The 15,732-nt window shown below is 34.6% G+C and overlaps 1 non-coding gene across 1 annotated transcript; it reads right to left on the bottom strand.

Moving 5' to 3' along the window:
* Window positions 1-14,625: 14,625 nt before the first annotated feature.
* LOC112919178 (small nucleolar RNA U13) lies at window positions 14,626-14,729 on the bottom strand. Its single transcript, XR_003234841.1, has one exon. It is a non-coding gene; the product is annotated as a small nucleolar RNA U13 (small nucleolar RNA).
* Window positions 14,730-15,732: the final 1,003 nt, after the last annotated feature.

Here is a 15,732-nt window from a genome sequence, read left to right as displayed (position 1 = left end):
CAAATAAATAAATAAATCTTTACAAAAATAAATTGATCTTGGAAACTAGCCCTTTATCTGATCCGTCATTTGCAAATATCTTCTCCCATTCTGTAGGTTGTCTTTTAGTTTTGTTGACCGTATCTTTTGCTGTGCAAAAGCTTCTTATCTTGATGAAGTCCTAATAGTTCATTTTTGCTTTTGTTTCTCTTGCCTTCATTGATGTATTTTGCAAGAAATTACTGTGGCCAGGTTCAAAAAGGGTGTTGCCTGTGTTCTCCTCTAGGATTTTGATGGAATCTTGTCTCACATTTAGATCTTTCATCCATTTTAAGTTTATCTTTGTGTATGGTGTAAGAGAGTGGTCTAGTTTCATTCTTCTGCATGTGGATGTCCAGTTTTCCCAGCACCATTTATTGAAGAGACTGTCTTTTTTCCAATGGATAATCTTTCCTGCTTTGTCGAATATTAGTTGACTATAAGGTTGAGGGTCCACTTCTGGATTCTCTCTTCTGTTCCATTGATCTATGTGTCTGTTTTTGCGCCAGTACCACACTGTCTTGATGACCACAGCTTTGTAGTACAACCTGAAATCTGGCGTTGTGAACTTATTAAATTCAACAGCAAAGAAACAAACAATCCGATCATGAAATGGGCAAAAGACACAAACAGAAATTTCACAGAGGAAGACATAGACATGGCCAACAAGCACATGAGAAAAGGCTCCGCATCACTTGCCATCAGGGAAATACAAATCAAAACCACAATGAGATACCACCTCACACCAGTGAGAATGGGGAAAATTAACAAGGCAGGAAACCACAAATGTTGGAGAGGATGTGGAGAAAGGAGAACCCTCCTTCACTGTTGGTGGGAATGTGAACTGGTGCAGCCACTCTGGAAAACTATGTGGAGGTTCCTCAAAGAGTTAAAAATAGATCTGCCCTCCGACCCAGCAATTGCACTGCTGGGGACTTACCCCAAAGATACAGATGCAATGAAACGCCAGGACACCTGCACCCCGATGTTTCTAGCAGCAATGTCCACAATAGCCAAACTGTGGAAGGAGCCTCGGTGTCCATCGAAAGATGAATGGATAAAGAAGATGTGGTTTATGTATACAATGGAATATTACTCAGCCATTAGAAACGACAAATACCCACCATTTGCTTCGACGTGGATGGAACTGGAGGGTATTATGCTGAGTGAAATAAGTCAATCAGAGAAGGACAAACATTATATGGTCTCATTCATTTGGGGAATATAGAAAATAGTGAAAGGGAATAAAGGGGAAAGGAGAAAAAATGAGTGGGGAATATCAGGGAGGGAGACAGAACGTGAGAGACTCCTAACTCTGGGAAACGAACTAGGGGAGGTGGAAGGGGAGGTGGGCGGGGGGTTGGGGTGAGTGGGTGACGGACACTGAGGGGGGCACTTGATGGGATGAGCACTGGGTGTTATTCTATATGTTGGCAAATTGAACACCAATAAAAAATAAATTTATAAAAAATAAAAAATAAATTGCTTAGCTTTCCATCATTTTCCATAAGAATAAATGGTTTAAGACTCTTAACTATAGAGAACAAACTGAGGGTTCCTGGAGGGGAGGTGGTAAGGTTTTGCTAAATGAGTGATGGGTATTAAGGAGGGCACTTGTGATGAGCACTGGGTGTTATTTGTAAGTGATGGATCACTAAATTCTACTCTCAAAACAAATATTACACTGTATGTTAGCTAAATAGAATTTAAATAAAAACTTGAAACAGACTAAATGTTTTATTTAGCATAGGAATTATCATAACAGAAAACAACACATCAGCTTTACATAGAAGAACCTATTTGAAAACTTTGATGTATTTATTTATTATATGCTAACTTGTTGGTTGAGTTTTTGTCTACTTATGTCCATTGGAATAATTTGTATTTCCATAAATATTTATTTTTTCAGATTATAGAATGTATGTATTCTGTCTCTATATTTTTAAACAGCTCTGTAGTGTTTTTTTTTGTTTCAAATTTTATCAAAGTTATCTATCATTATTTAATTTGCCAATACATTATGCATGAAATATTTTAAGAAAACAAGTATTCTATATGTTGTATTTAATTGATTTTTTATATTCTAATTTGTTAATTTTTACTTTAAATGCTCTGGACTTCTTTATGCTTTTCTCCAGTTTTTTTCTTTCAAAAATCAAACATTTATTTAATTTAAATTATTTTTTCTCTAAGGAATGTATTTAAACCCATTAACCTTTTTTCAATGAGTAGTGCTTTTATCAACTTTTTTGTTACAATAAGTAATCTCACAATTTTATGCATTATCTACAATTACATTTTCTTAGATTTTTGTAATTTATATATTTTAAACATAAAGAATAATGCATGCTTGCTATAACAAATCAAGCAATACAAAGATTTATAAAGAAATTTGATATCTTCTCTACCCCAGATTACCAATGTTACAAGTTTCTTTAATATCCTTTGTGCTTCTGTAGATATATTCAAATATACAAAAATGCATGGTTATTCCCCCTCATCAATGTGTTTACAAAGATATGATTATTCTATACATATTACTTAACTATTTTAAAATTTTGTTTGTTTTTTCTTAATAATATACTATACATTAGCCTTCCATGATAACACATGTAGAGCTACCTCATTATTTTTAAATAATCACCTCATATTGACGGATTTAGGTTCAGGCTACAAATGATTTCTTAGTCAAGCTTCATTATCCTTTTTAACGAATGAGATTCTTTATAGGTTCTACCAGTTAGTTTCACTTAATTTAATTCGAGGTATGTTGAAGATTTTTGTTTTGTTATTTTCCTTTGTCTTTGGCTCAGCAGATAATATTTTCTAAGAATACACGAGAAGGTATGTTGGCATTTTCTAGCCAGATCCAGTTTTAAGTTAGGAGTTTCTCTAACTTTTGTATCTGTGTATTATTCTTTTCAACAAGTCTTGCTCCTCCATGCTCTTTCTTTATGACAGTTTGTTCCTTCCCAAATTAACATTAAAGCTGGAAATCAGCCTTATCAGATAAACAAGGACCTCCATGACATCTGCTCTTCTCTCTCCAGCCTCATCATCACCCACTCTCTATCTTCAGCTCATCAAATACTACTCAATAGCTTTCAATCCTAGATTATTTCTTGTTCTTCTAGACCTCCTTACCTAAATTAATATTTTAATTTCTGTCTTGAATATCCTTTCTCCGTTTCTCTTTCTGATTGATTTTTACACATCCTTAACAGCCAACTTAGAAAGCACCACTTCTGTAAACTTCACCCCATTCCTACCCAATCCAATTCTAGGCTCTTTTGATTCATTTGCAACTGTGTATAATAGCATCTATCATCCTGTTGGTGCTGTATCTGACAGCCCAGAAAGTGTTTCCTGAGTTTCCCTGACTCCTCAAATTCTCATCATGCATCTCTTTTTTGTTTTCTCAAATAGCAAAAACTTGTGTAGCACATAACACAAAATTTAATATTTAGAAATAAATAATAAAGTACATGAAACATATATGCATATATATTTGTGAATTAGTATGAATAGAGATAACAGATATCGACATAGACTTAAATTTCCAGATATCTAAATACAGAATGCAGTGGTAATCACTGAATATATGTTAAATGATAGATGTACTTTCTTTATTTCACAGGGAAGACATAACCTTACATGCTTTAATTCTTTTTTATATCATGTGCAATGAAGTTTTTAATGGCTGAGTCATAGGAAAGGGGGTAGATGCTTTCTAACGAACAGAGTAGACTTTTTTGCCTTGAATGAAGGCTATCCGTTAATCAGTGCGATGACAATTTATGGTCAATTCTGTCTTCAGAAAGACTTAATGTTCAGAGTGATTTAAGAAATAGAAGTTTCATTTGTAAGAAAATACATGTATGAGAACGAGACAAAGTTTTTATATGGATATAGATTTCTTTTTTAATTGTTTAGGCATAAAAAGAGTAAGCATCAAGGAAAAAGAAGGATTAGAAAAGTAGATAACTATATATTACATATGTATGTGTTCATTTATTGCCTTATAAATCATAATACAGAACTGAGGAAAATACTATAGGGTTTACAGCATTCAGCAAAGGCGATAAAATGGTTAAAGACTCAAAGCTAAAAGGCCCTTTAAAAAGCTAGCGAAATTTACATTAAATTAGTAATTTTTAAGCTTAGGGAAATATTGGTAGAGACTAACTTGAATGAAAATATTATTTACCTCTAGAAATATAATATGGAATCAGAGTACTGTCACTTCCCAAATTAGGCAAATTATCTGAGTCTTGGTTTCCGTCACTAAAAAGTAGCATCAAATAGCATGCCTATTTTTCACATTTGTTTGAGTGAGATAAATACAGTAAAAGCCCAAGGATAATGCAAATTAGTATATGATCTGATTCTCAAAGGATAAGAGGAGGGATTAAAGTCCAGAACCCCAAAATCACCCATTGTCATCCATATTTAAACTGTACTTGCAAGTGATTTATATTGTATTTATTGTATTTACAGGTAATTGGTGAATTGTAAATCTCTATAGAAATATCTCCCTCTGCCTATGTCTCTGCCTCTCTCTCTGTGTCTCTCATGAATAAATAAATAAAATCTTTAAAAAATAGAAATGATAATTATTATCCCTTAGGATTACTAATGGATAATTATCCAGTTTGTTTAAGGAAAAGATTTTGGTTAATAAAATCAGTCCAAATTACTGGGGATATTAAAACAGAGGCTTGAAAGGTTTACTTTGTCTACACTGGTTAAATTAATTTTTATTTTTTTCCTTAAACATAGCATTGGTATACCCATTAAGACAATGATCTCCTACATTTTGTAGTGAGCAGCTTGAGCCTAACAAAGGAAATTTAAAATTTTCAGAAGGCGAAATGGGAAAGGAATATGAATGATTTTCCAAAAAATGGAAATCAGTAATTCAAACATCCGTTTACATATCTGAATATAATGAACACCATGAATCTTGTTCATCTCTGTTGTCTAGAATATAGCCTGATATAGAGTAAATGCTTAATAAATATTAGATGAATGAACTTTGTATTGGGTTCTAAAGGAGAAGGAAAATAACAAAGAGTAAAATTATTTAAGTTAAGTACAAATTGATTCCCCCAACCATGAGCAATGCATTGCTTTGTGTTTCCTGCGAAAGGTTTAGTAGGATTAATACATTATGAAATGTGCATATTCTTTTATGGAAAACTTTCATTATAGCTCCACTTGAGCAAGCAGGTTTCTCATTTGAATGTAAATATAAAATACCAGTAGACTCTGGGACAATTCATTTAATCAGTCTACTTGGTTTCCTCAGGAATAAGATCAAGAATTTGGGTTGGATATTCCTTCCAATTCTGGCATTCTGAAATTCTGATTTTGAGTTTTATTTAAATTAAACAGGTTCATTAGATAACCTGGGTTTTATGGCTATAAATGGGAGAGCATACACTTAGTTCACAGTATCAATAGTATATAATAAAAATTTATTTGATATGACTTTTGTAGTTCATTTTTTCCCTCTATTTTCCAGAATGCATACGTATTTTCTTAGTATTAATTTTATTTTTCTTGTAACTATACAAGGAAAATTAAAACGTGACAATGAATTTTTTAATGGGTGTAAAATGACTTCATGTAGGAGCCTTGGAAGTTATAACAATAAGAGGAATTTCTGTTTCTAAATTCATGTCTGTTATGGTTCTCCAAGGATTGAGAAGTGTTTTTAAAGCATTCTGCAAGTTCATGTTCATGACTGATTGCTATGAAGAATATTATGGCTCATGTATTATCAGTATGTATAATACAGAAAATCCAAACTGAAGTTCGACGGTACCCATCCCTTATTTTTTTAATGGCAAAAACCACAAAAAACAACAACAAAAAAAACAACCTATTAAATTTCCTGAAGCACAGATTCTATGGAACCACTCCTCTGAGTTTTATCTCATGTTGCATGGTAAGAGAGACAAGTATTATCTGCTCCTCAGTCAGTCAACATAAATATAGTGTTGTGCTAGTTTCAGAAAGTTACACATACGATGGAAGAAGATATTTATAGAAAATTAAGGGAAAAAGGGAAACTTGTTATTTTAATGAAAATAATAAGTGACTAATAATTTGAAATTTTCTTTTTGCTCATCTATGCATTGCAAAAGAAATTGGGGGGAAATTGTTCTGTTTATTTAAAATGACATTGGCAGGCCCATAAACCTTTATCTGGATGTGTTTTAGTTAAATTCCTTAAAATAATTCACTTCTGGGCTAAGAGCAAGCATGAGATTTCAGCCCCCAAAAGTAATTTTTCACGACAAATAACTGAAGCAAGGATTTGGAAGGAAGGTGCCATCTGAACTCAAGTTATAGCACTGATAATTTCAAGCCTGAGGGAGACTGATTATAGTGTTTGCTCATCTTAGAAGACAGGGAAATCCTAGGTAACGGGGGAGAAAAAAAATGTAGGTTGAAAATATAGTTGACTATCCATGCTTAAAATAAATAATGCAAATAACAAAAACACAAAAGAGGCTTATTTTTATTATCACACAATTACATCTCTTAAAAATCTGAATTTGGACCTTTTGAAACAACAGAATTTACTTGAAGAAATTCTAAGTACCTCTATCACTACAATAAGTCTCAGTGTATACATGGGTAGAGTCAAAAGTCCTTGCATAAAACTGCTGAAAGTAGCTAATTAAGTTGTTGCGTGACTTGACAAATATGATGAAACATGGAGCTGCATACCTACAAGGATAGAGTGGTTCATTTTCATGTCTATTTTTAAGTAAGTATGAAAGGATAATGTCTTTTTTTAACAGAAATTCTGAAAATTTCCAAAAACATAGAAAATGGAATGGTGGAAAGAAAATTGAATGACATTTGACTACCTTCCACCTCCTCCTTCTCCATTTTAAAGATCTAGAAACTGAGGCTCTGGAAGGATAAATGACAAGGGCAAAAGTTTTTCTTAGCCCATCTCAGGGCTGGAATTTAATTTTATGACACTCTGTCCTTGGTTTTCTCTCCTACTATATTGATTACAATATTCAGCTTTCCCTTTTATTCTTGTATATTTTATGAGATTTTTCTCTTCATTGCTTAGTAGGAAGCAATATTAATCAACCAAGCATGCATATTTTGTTTCCCAGATAATTCCCAGCTGCTATAATTGCGTCCAGGATGTCAAGGTTTTATGAGTCCTGAGAGGAATGGGTGAAGGCCAGATGGCAGGACCTTCTCTTTTGTCCTCCTGCATCCTGATATTATCACTTGCTATGGGATTTCCATGCTTAGGATCCATCCCTGCCTAGTGATGTTTTTAACTGTTGATGCCTTGGACTGACTTTTCATATCTGATAACCTCCTGCTCTAATTTCTGTCACTGAACATTCATATATAATGTATTCCCAAAGTGTAGTGTGGCCCAGCTGTGTAGATTGCAAGTAAAAGATGACATTTTGGTCCTCCACCTTATTTCTGATCCATCATCATACATGGTTCTGGGATGGCACATGAGTTGTTAAGAGTTCAAGCTCTGAGTTCAAAGCTAGCAGTATGCTTTTGAGGGAGTAGTTTGAGAGCTCTATGCTTGTTTCCTTATCAGCCAAAGGAGATAAGAATAAACCATAAGTGATAGAATTGTTAGAACAAAATAGGAATTTATTTGAAGAGTTTAGAATTATGCCTGACAAAGAATAGTGCTTGATAAAATGTGATTATTATTGTTCCTATTAGTGTGAGGGCTTTCCACTCTCCATATAATAATTGCCACCACCATCTATTTCCCTCTTTTAAAGAATTTATTGAAATCTGCTGTTTGGAGAAAGGATGGGTTTTTGACTTAAACTTATATGCATTTAAAATATCAACTGTACAAACTAGTAGGTATATAAATTCTGGATAATTTATTCACTCGTTGAGAGCCCTAGTAGTTTTCATCTGTAAAATGGGGATTGTATCTGAGAATTTTTTTTTTCAAAATGTAATGAGAGCTGATGGTCAGTGAGAGAGAGAGAAAGAAAGAAAGAAAGAAAGAAAGAAAGAAAGAAAGAAAGAAAGAGGTTGTGTGTTTCTGTCAAGTGGTGATGTGAAAGTAAGCCTAATGGAAAATGTGAGCAGGCTGAGGGGAGGGGTGGATTGAACAGGGAATTCAGAATCCTGTATGGTTCTTAAGGAAATAATTTAATTTTGTGTATATTTGTGTATTTGGTAGTACTTCAGGAAATTTTGTAGGTATAACATAGAAAATAAATTGCCCAAATGAAAAATAAAATAAGATATTGTCTCATATCTCAGTAAGACATGTTAAACAGTATCCATGGCAGTTTGCAGCTCGTTGTGAGTATGGCATGTGTGTGAGCCCAAAGGTCTTTGGAAATTTGAATCCTCATAGCTAATAAAGAACAAAAATGAAAATGATAATATTGCAGTTTCAGTAGACTAGGTTTTGGATTGTTTTGTAATTATGATGTTATGGTTTTCTCTTATTAAAATACTAACAATTCACTAGGCCAGTAAAGCCTAATAAGTTGGTGGCTTGCCAGCTATAGTGAGTACATCATTTGATTTGCTCCTATGGTTGCAGAAGAGATGGAGTGTTTCTGAAGCAGAAACAGAGTAAAGAAGGCTTATTTAAATAATATAATTCAGAATTGAAATAGAGAGGTAAATTAAAAAAAAAAACTTTCCTGGTGTTCAGGGCTCATCTCTCTGTGGTCCAATATGATCTCATATATAAAGTCCTTCTCCAGAAGTATAGCTCCAAGATGTTTGAAATGACACCATTAGTGATTACACTTTTCCTATGTTTGTTTTTTCAAAACAAAAATATTTCTCCAGTGAATAGTATGTCAAGTCTCTTATACTGTGATTTAATTTCTTATTAATTGGCTTTTCCTCCAGAGGTCGGGGAAAGAAAGGGGCTGACAGAAGAGAAGCAAAGAAGAAAAGAAAGGGGGCATGGTAGATTATATTATTGTTCAGAAATATTTACTTAACTTTGCCTCTCCCTAGTAGAGAGGTGGAGTATCTTTTCCTATCCTTTGATTTTTGGGTTTGTTGATGTGACTTGCCTTGGCCACCAGAATGTAGTGAAAGTAACAGCTTACTTGGTCTGAGTCTTGGTCTTAGAGGGCTTTGTGGGTTTTGTTTTGTTTTTGCTTGCAGTCTTGTGCTTCTGCCATTGTCATGAGGATATTTCTGAGCTAGCCTGTCATTTCAACAAGTAGGAAGAGAGATACATGGAGCAGAGCTGTTCCAGCCAAGTCCAGCTTAAATCAGGTTATCTCTAACTTACCCATCGATGTATTAAAAAATAAATGCATGGTGTTGTATATAACCAAGATTTTGTGTTTGTTATACAGTATGCTATAGCAATAGGTAATTGATACATTAGGGCATACTGAAAACCAGTTTTGCCTACTTCACAATTTCTCAAGTTGCTTTCCTTTCACCTGAGGTGTGAAGAAAAATTCCCTTGTTGAAGGGAATACTGTGTAGACATAACCCTACTAAGGTCTATATGCATTTTCTGGGCCCAACTAAAGAATCCACAATTATGTTTTCTCATTTTTTTGTTGAGAGGGAGAAGTAGTGGGAAGGGGCAGAGGGTGAGGAAGAGAATCTTAAGCAGGCTCCATGCCCAGCATGGAGCCCAACTCGGGTCTGGATCTCATGACCCTGAGATCATGACCTGAGCCAAAATTAAGAGTCAGACATTTAGCCAACTGAGCCATCCAGGCGCACCATGTTTTCTTTTGAAGTATATCAAGTCTCTTCCTTAAAGTCTGTTATTTTTTAGTTGTATCGATTGTTTTTAATCCATATCCTGTTACAAATAATCTTTTAAGCAAAACAAATGATCAGTGAAGGATGTTTTACTTGTCTGTTTTGCTCTGGTTTTCTTGAATCTTTTCTTGGTGATTTATACAAACTGCATTTTTTTTTTTTTTTTTTTTTTTTTGTCTAGGATTCTCTATTCAAATCTCTGGTCCTTAGTCTTAATATTTTCTTCTTTAGTTCCCTGTTACTATTTTGTATTGTGCTCAGGAAAAGAATCATTGGAGCTTTTAAAAAGTGTATGAGATAAAATTAAAGTATATTCATCTTTATTTTGATCCTTTCAGACATGCTCTTTCACTACTTATATAGCTTAACAGAAAATTGGACACATTGTGAGGGCATGTCCAAACTCTTTAATTTCTATAAACATACATCAGTTACAAAGTGAACCAATTCAATCAAAACTGTAAATTAAACATTAGTTTACTCCTTCTCTCTTTATTCAGATGAATCCTGCCATCATCTTGTAAAAGAAGATTTGAAAATTTAGTTACTTGTTAAGTTAGGAAAAAAGTTTCAGTATGTTGAGTGGGATACCTCAATGGAAAAAGCAGAACTTGCATAAGATTTTTTTCTACATAGCTCTGGTATTTGCATGGTTTACTTAAAAATTGACCTAAACCATTATTTTTTAAAACATAGTTTTCTCTTATTCAGGCCTCCTCCCTTCATGGTATTATTATAACTTGATAGTTGTGAGTAGTCCAGTAGTGATTCTTTCTTACTGCCTACTATTGATTGATACCATTAGAGAACCTTTGTATGTACCATAAAAGTCTTTCATACCCCCACTTTTAATTTTGATCCAAACTTCATCAATCCATTCTCTATCCAGTAAAGTGATATTTTAAAATTGAAATCAGATTATTTCATTTTTTGCTTAAACTCTTCAATTATTTCTAGTTACCCTTGGAATAAAATCTAATGTTTTAAATGTGGTCCTAAATCTTCTATTTCTCCTGCTTTTCTTTTATGTCAGCCTTATTATCTTCCTTCATATCCTCTGAAAATTCCTTTTCTACAAAATTCTTTTCTCATCTTAGGCCTTAGCAGGTTGCATTTGCAAAAACATGGAAGTGTAAGAATAGATGGAAAATTCAGTAAAAGAAAAATGGTTCTTTATGAATGTGGCATAGAGACGTATCGGGAGTGGATACAAAGATTAGCCTGTGTTTGCCCATGTGCTACAGAGTATACCTGTGTTTATGTTTATGTAACTAGGTGTGATAATATATGCATTTTATAAATAATATATGCATTATATATATGCATTATTTAATGCATATATCATCATATTTTTAAAAAGATTTTATTTATTCATGAGAAACACAGAAAGAGAGGCAGAGACATAGACAGAGGGAGAAGCAGGCTCCCCATGGGAAGCCCAATGTGGGATCCCGGGATCACAACCTGAGCTGAAGGCAGATGTTCAACCACTGAGCCACCCAAGTGTCCCTATATCATCATTTTTTTGGTAAATCAAGATAAAGTGTATTAAATTCAAGTTAGCATGCATCATCAAATGTTTCTTACAGTATAGGCCATATAAGTTATCTAACCTTTTCGAGCCTCAGATTTCTCATCTTAAAAAAAATAATACCTACTTATAGGGTTGTTGTATTTGAGAGGTTATTTTTCTGTAAGGCACACTAAGCACTCAGCACATTGGAGCTACTTTGTGCACATCAGGGAGTTAACTGCAGTGAGGAATGTTAAACACAAAACACAGATTTTACTCCCAATGAGATTATAAGCTCTCTCAGAACAGAAATCCTTAAAGGGAAAAAGGGGTAAGTGCCTGTTAACCTACTCATTTTTTAATTTAATGACTAGAAATAGTAAAACTTTCTGGACTGAGAATTCTATTTCCCAAATGCAGACTCCTGTCATAAGGTCACTGAGGAAAGCTTTGATGGTGGGCATTGACCTCAAATATTTAAAGAGCTAAATTCACCATGTTTGTGTGGCCAGGACCTATTCCTCTTTAGGTTCAACCACTATACATCTCTCTCTTTGATTAAGCACATGTTACAATATTAACTAACATTTTGACTTGATTATCTTTTGCTAATAAACCATCCAGGACTACTCCTAGCTATATCACTTAGGAGAACAGCTTAAAATTACTACACTACTTTAAAAAATATTATGACCAGGTCAGACCATTGTAATGCCTAATGGAAAATGAATATAGAAAACATCTGAGAAAATAAGTTACACAGTTTATGTGTCACATAACTGAACTACAAATAGTTCAGAAGTTTAGACTTAAAAAATAAGTACTTAAAAAATAGTTCAGAAGTTTAGACTTAAAAAAATAAGTTGAACCCTGTGCTCACAAAACTCATGAGAACAAAAATTTTTTTTACCCAGCTGTTAATGCCTCTGGTAATTACTATAAATCCAACTTGTATTGTAAAAGTCTAACATTCAAGGATTTTGTTTTGGCTGGAACCCATAATTGGAGAAACGGTTTATTAAAAACAAATTCAACTTCAAAATGTTGAAGATCCACTTTGATACTAACTGGGAAGGGCCTAGTACAGTAGAATACAGATATTGATCATGAATTCATAAACTGAGTAACACATCCAATAATAATTTCTTCTTACAGAAAGATTATTTTTTTGTTTTTTGATTTAGTTTATGCCAAACACAGGACTCAATCCAATAATTTTTCTATGGCACAGTTTTTTACGTGGAAATACAGAATGAATTTGATACTGGCAAAGTTCATTACATTTGTTGTGAAATGTAAGGTTTAAATCCTGGGTAGTAATTTCATGACAGCAGGCAAATAACTTGTTCACATGTCAGTTTACTTCTGGAGATGGTGGTAATGGTGCTTGTCATGATTTGATGAGATAATAGCTATAAATTGTGTGTGTTGCTCTAGCAGATTGGGTTCCCCAGGAAGCTAACTCTGATTTGAAGATTAAGTTCATTAGGGAGTATTCGTAGGATAAACAGTATGGAAGAGAATTCACAAAATTGTGATTATTCAGAGGAAGTTGAGCAGAAATGCAGCCTTAGCCAATAAGCCTATCAATGGAAGCCTTAGCCAATCCATGGAGAGTTCTGTGGATAGGATGAATCTTCAGGAGAGTCTTGATTTTGGATGAAAGGAATGGGTCTTTATATACCTTCGTAGATCAGTCATTAGATGTAGGCCTTCTGGAATTGAGGAATAACCTTGCCCAGGGCTATTCTCTTAAACTGAGGTAATTACTGAAGTAGGCCTGACAGACAGTTGGGAGCTGTCAACCAGCAGCAGTATATTATTACCTGGGGTAATAATCAGCCCATCCTTTCTGAGGAGATCTGGGTGGCACTTTAGTGTCTACCATAGTCACCAAATCATCTGTAAGTATTTAACAGTATATGTTATTATGAAACAGATTGTCTTTTGTATTTCGAAGAGATCTCAAAAGTTCTACTCTTTCTTTTTGTTGCAATTCAACTGTGCTGTTTTTCTACTGGAATTTGCTCCACTATATTTTGGTCAGAGAACCTACGAGATGTCTTGCATATCTCGTATCACTTAATTTTTGTAATAACTTGGTAAATTTTGTGTCATTTTCAGTTACTGTGAAGAAACTGATGTCAAAATGGAGTGCATAAGCTTTTTAATTTACATCTCCACTATATAGTGAAATAAGACTTTAATCCCAATCTTTTTAAATCTAAATCCCATGAGATATTTTATTTAGAACTTTGGTATGAGTGAACTTTGCTATAATTTATAGTTTATTCAAGATATTTTGACATTTTTTAATGCCATGAAGATTTTACTTCAGCATATGCTGTAGGTGACAATTGTTATATTAAGTTCTAGACCTTTTAATTTTTTATTTAATTATATAAGTAGGTTAATTGCATGGATTTCATTTAATTATTAACATTTATATTTAATCTGGATAGATGGATAAGTAGATCTAGAATTTTCATGAACATCTAATAAGTATTCTTATGTATTATATGAAATATAATTTCTTACTACATAATTCACTTATTTTGATTTAGAAGCACAGGTGAACTGTTTAAAATGAGAAGTTACCTAACTATCCAATGCTAGTATCCAAAATAGAATAAATCAGAAATATCACAAGATAGAATGTTATATGTACACATTAGGCAGTCTTCAAACAAATAAACTTTGTTTTCTTAGATGAACCAGATAGAGGAGCATAAGCAGTACACCATGAGAAGATAGTGGAGAATATTGGGATTTTGAAGTAGTTCATTTGTGTGGATGAAGTACTTGGAATATTCAGTGAAGGGAGTGATGATCTAGGGACATAGCTCAATAACCAAGGGCTCAGAAAAGAGCCTTGGAGGTACAGAGAAAGTGAAAAGGAGACCCAACTGAAAAAAACACAATGTATCATGGGCATACAAATTTTGAAGCAGACAGATAACAGGAATAGCTTTTATTTTGGCCTGTGATGAAGGATTGCAATAATATGAAGCATGTCGGGGTTGGCTATTTTAGAATGCTTCCAAAAGTGTTATTCTTAGCAGTTTAGTGGTAGAAGAGAACAGCATCAGCCTCTAGGTCATGGGATCAGAGATTCCAACTTCATCACAATGAATTACTAGAAATTTCCCCCAGGTTATGGGACCAGGTTTTCAGACAGTTTTAGCCTCTAATCGTGATATGATCTTTTCTTCAAAATCTTTTGTCAGTGTCTTCAAGATATTTTAGAGCTAAATTAGAATTTATTTCTTTGAGACTTGGCTGCCATAAGAAGATGAATTATTTATTTATTTTCCTGTCAAACAGGTAATGTGCTGAGATAGTAACAAGGTTTGAGGGAGATACATGTCACACCATGGCCTGAACATCCAGTCATCACACTTAGGAACTACAAAAGGATCAATAAGTTTAATTTTAAACAAGAATTCTTGGAGTGACATAGGTTGTTCCCAATTATGCTCCCCCCGCCCCTTAGAACAATGACTAAGAACTATTCATGGACAAGGCAACACTGATAAAATCCTTTTGTGAGGTCAGAGCAAACCCCTGTACCACAGAAACCAAGACAGACTGAATTAGAAGGGTAAGAAAAGCAGCTATTCAGTAAACACATTGCCCCTCCCCCAGGCTGATGCAGCACCATACTGCGAGATCGCCCCTGATAATTCCTACAGTGGAAAAAGAGGGCCTAGGGTGGACATCTAGCTTCCCCATCATTGTGAGTCACTTGTTGGGAGTCCCTACTCTGGTCTCACCTCATGGGGATCAAAAGGGAATCTACAGGGACTGACCATTGAGAATCTGATTGTGATAGAGAAGGGGGAGGAGCTTGAAACAATCAATACTTGGATTTGAGCCAGCCAAGTTCCTACCTGCCGCACACAAGTAGTAGTCTCAGCCAGTGCCTTTGTTCACCTGCAGGAGCCAAGATAGTGGTACAGTTTGATGGGGGAACTTAGTGGAATACAAATCTGCCTGATTCTGGTCCTGAGGAAAAGCAGCTTGAAAGCCTTGGAGGCTGGTCCCCAGGACTCCCACCCCCACCACCCACCCAGGCAGAGCAGTTTAGTTATAAGTCCACCTACTACTGAGTATAGTTCCTTGGCCATGCTCCACAAGAAAGTGCATGCAGAACACCTGGAAGCTCTGTAGCCTAGCAACACTTGAGCAGAGAGCCTGGCAGGCCAAACTGATTATCCATAGAGCAAAGCCAGTGGCCTTGTTGAGCCAGAGAACTTAGGGTTTGAGTTGGTTTGAATCAAAACCACAAATACTCTTGCTGTCCTTGGAGCTTGTTCTGCCACTGTCCAGACAGGGAAACTAATTCATAGCCCCACCCTTTGCTGTACACAGCCTTTAGCCATGTATGACCAGAGAACCTAACCACAACACACAAGAAGCAG

The sequence above is a fragment of the Vulpes vulpes genome, chromosome X, assembly GCF_048418805.1.
Source record: "Vulpes vulpes isolate BD-2025 chromosome X, VulVul3, whole genome shotgun sequence".
NCBI lineage: Eukaryota > Metazoa > Chordata > Mammalia > Carnivora > Canidae > Vulpes > Vulpes vulpes.
The sequence above is the reverse complement of the archived record's forward strand: the minus strand, read 5'-3'. Positions and strand labels throughout refer to the sequence as shown.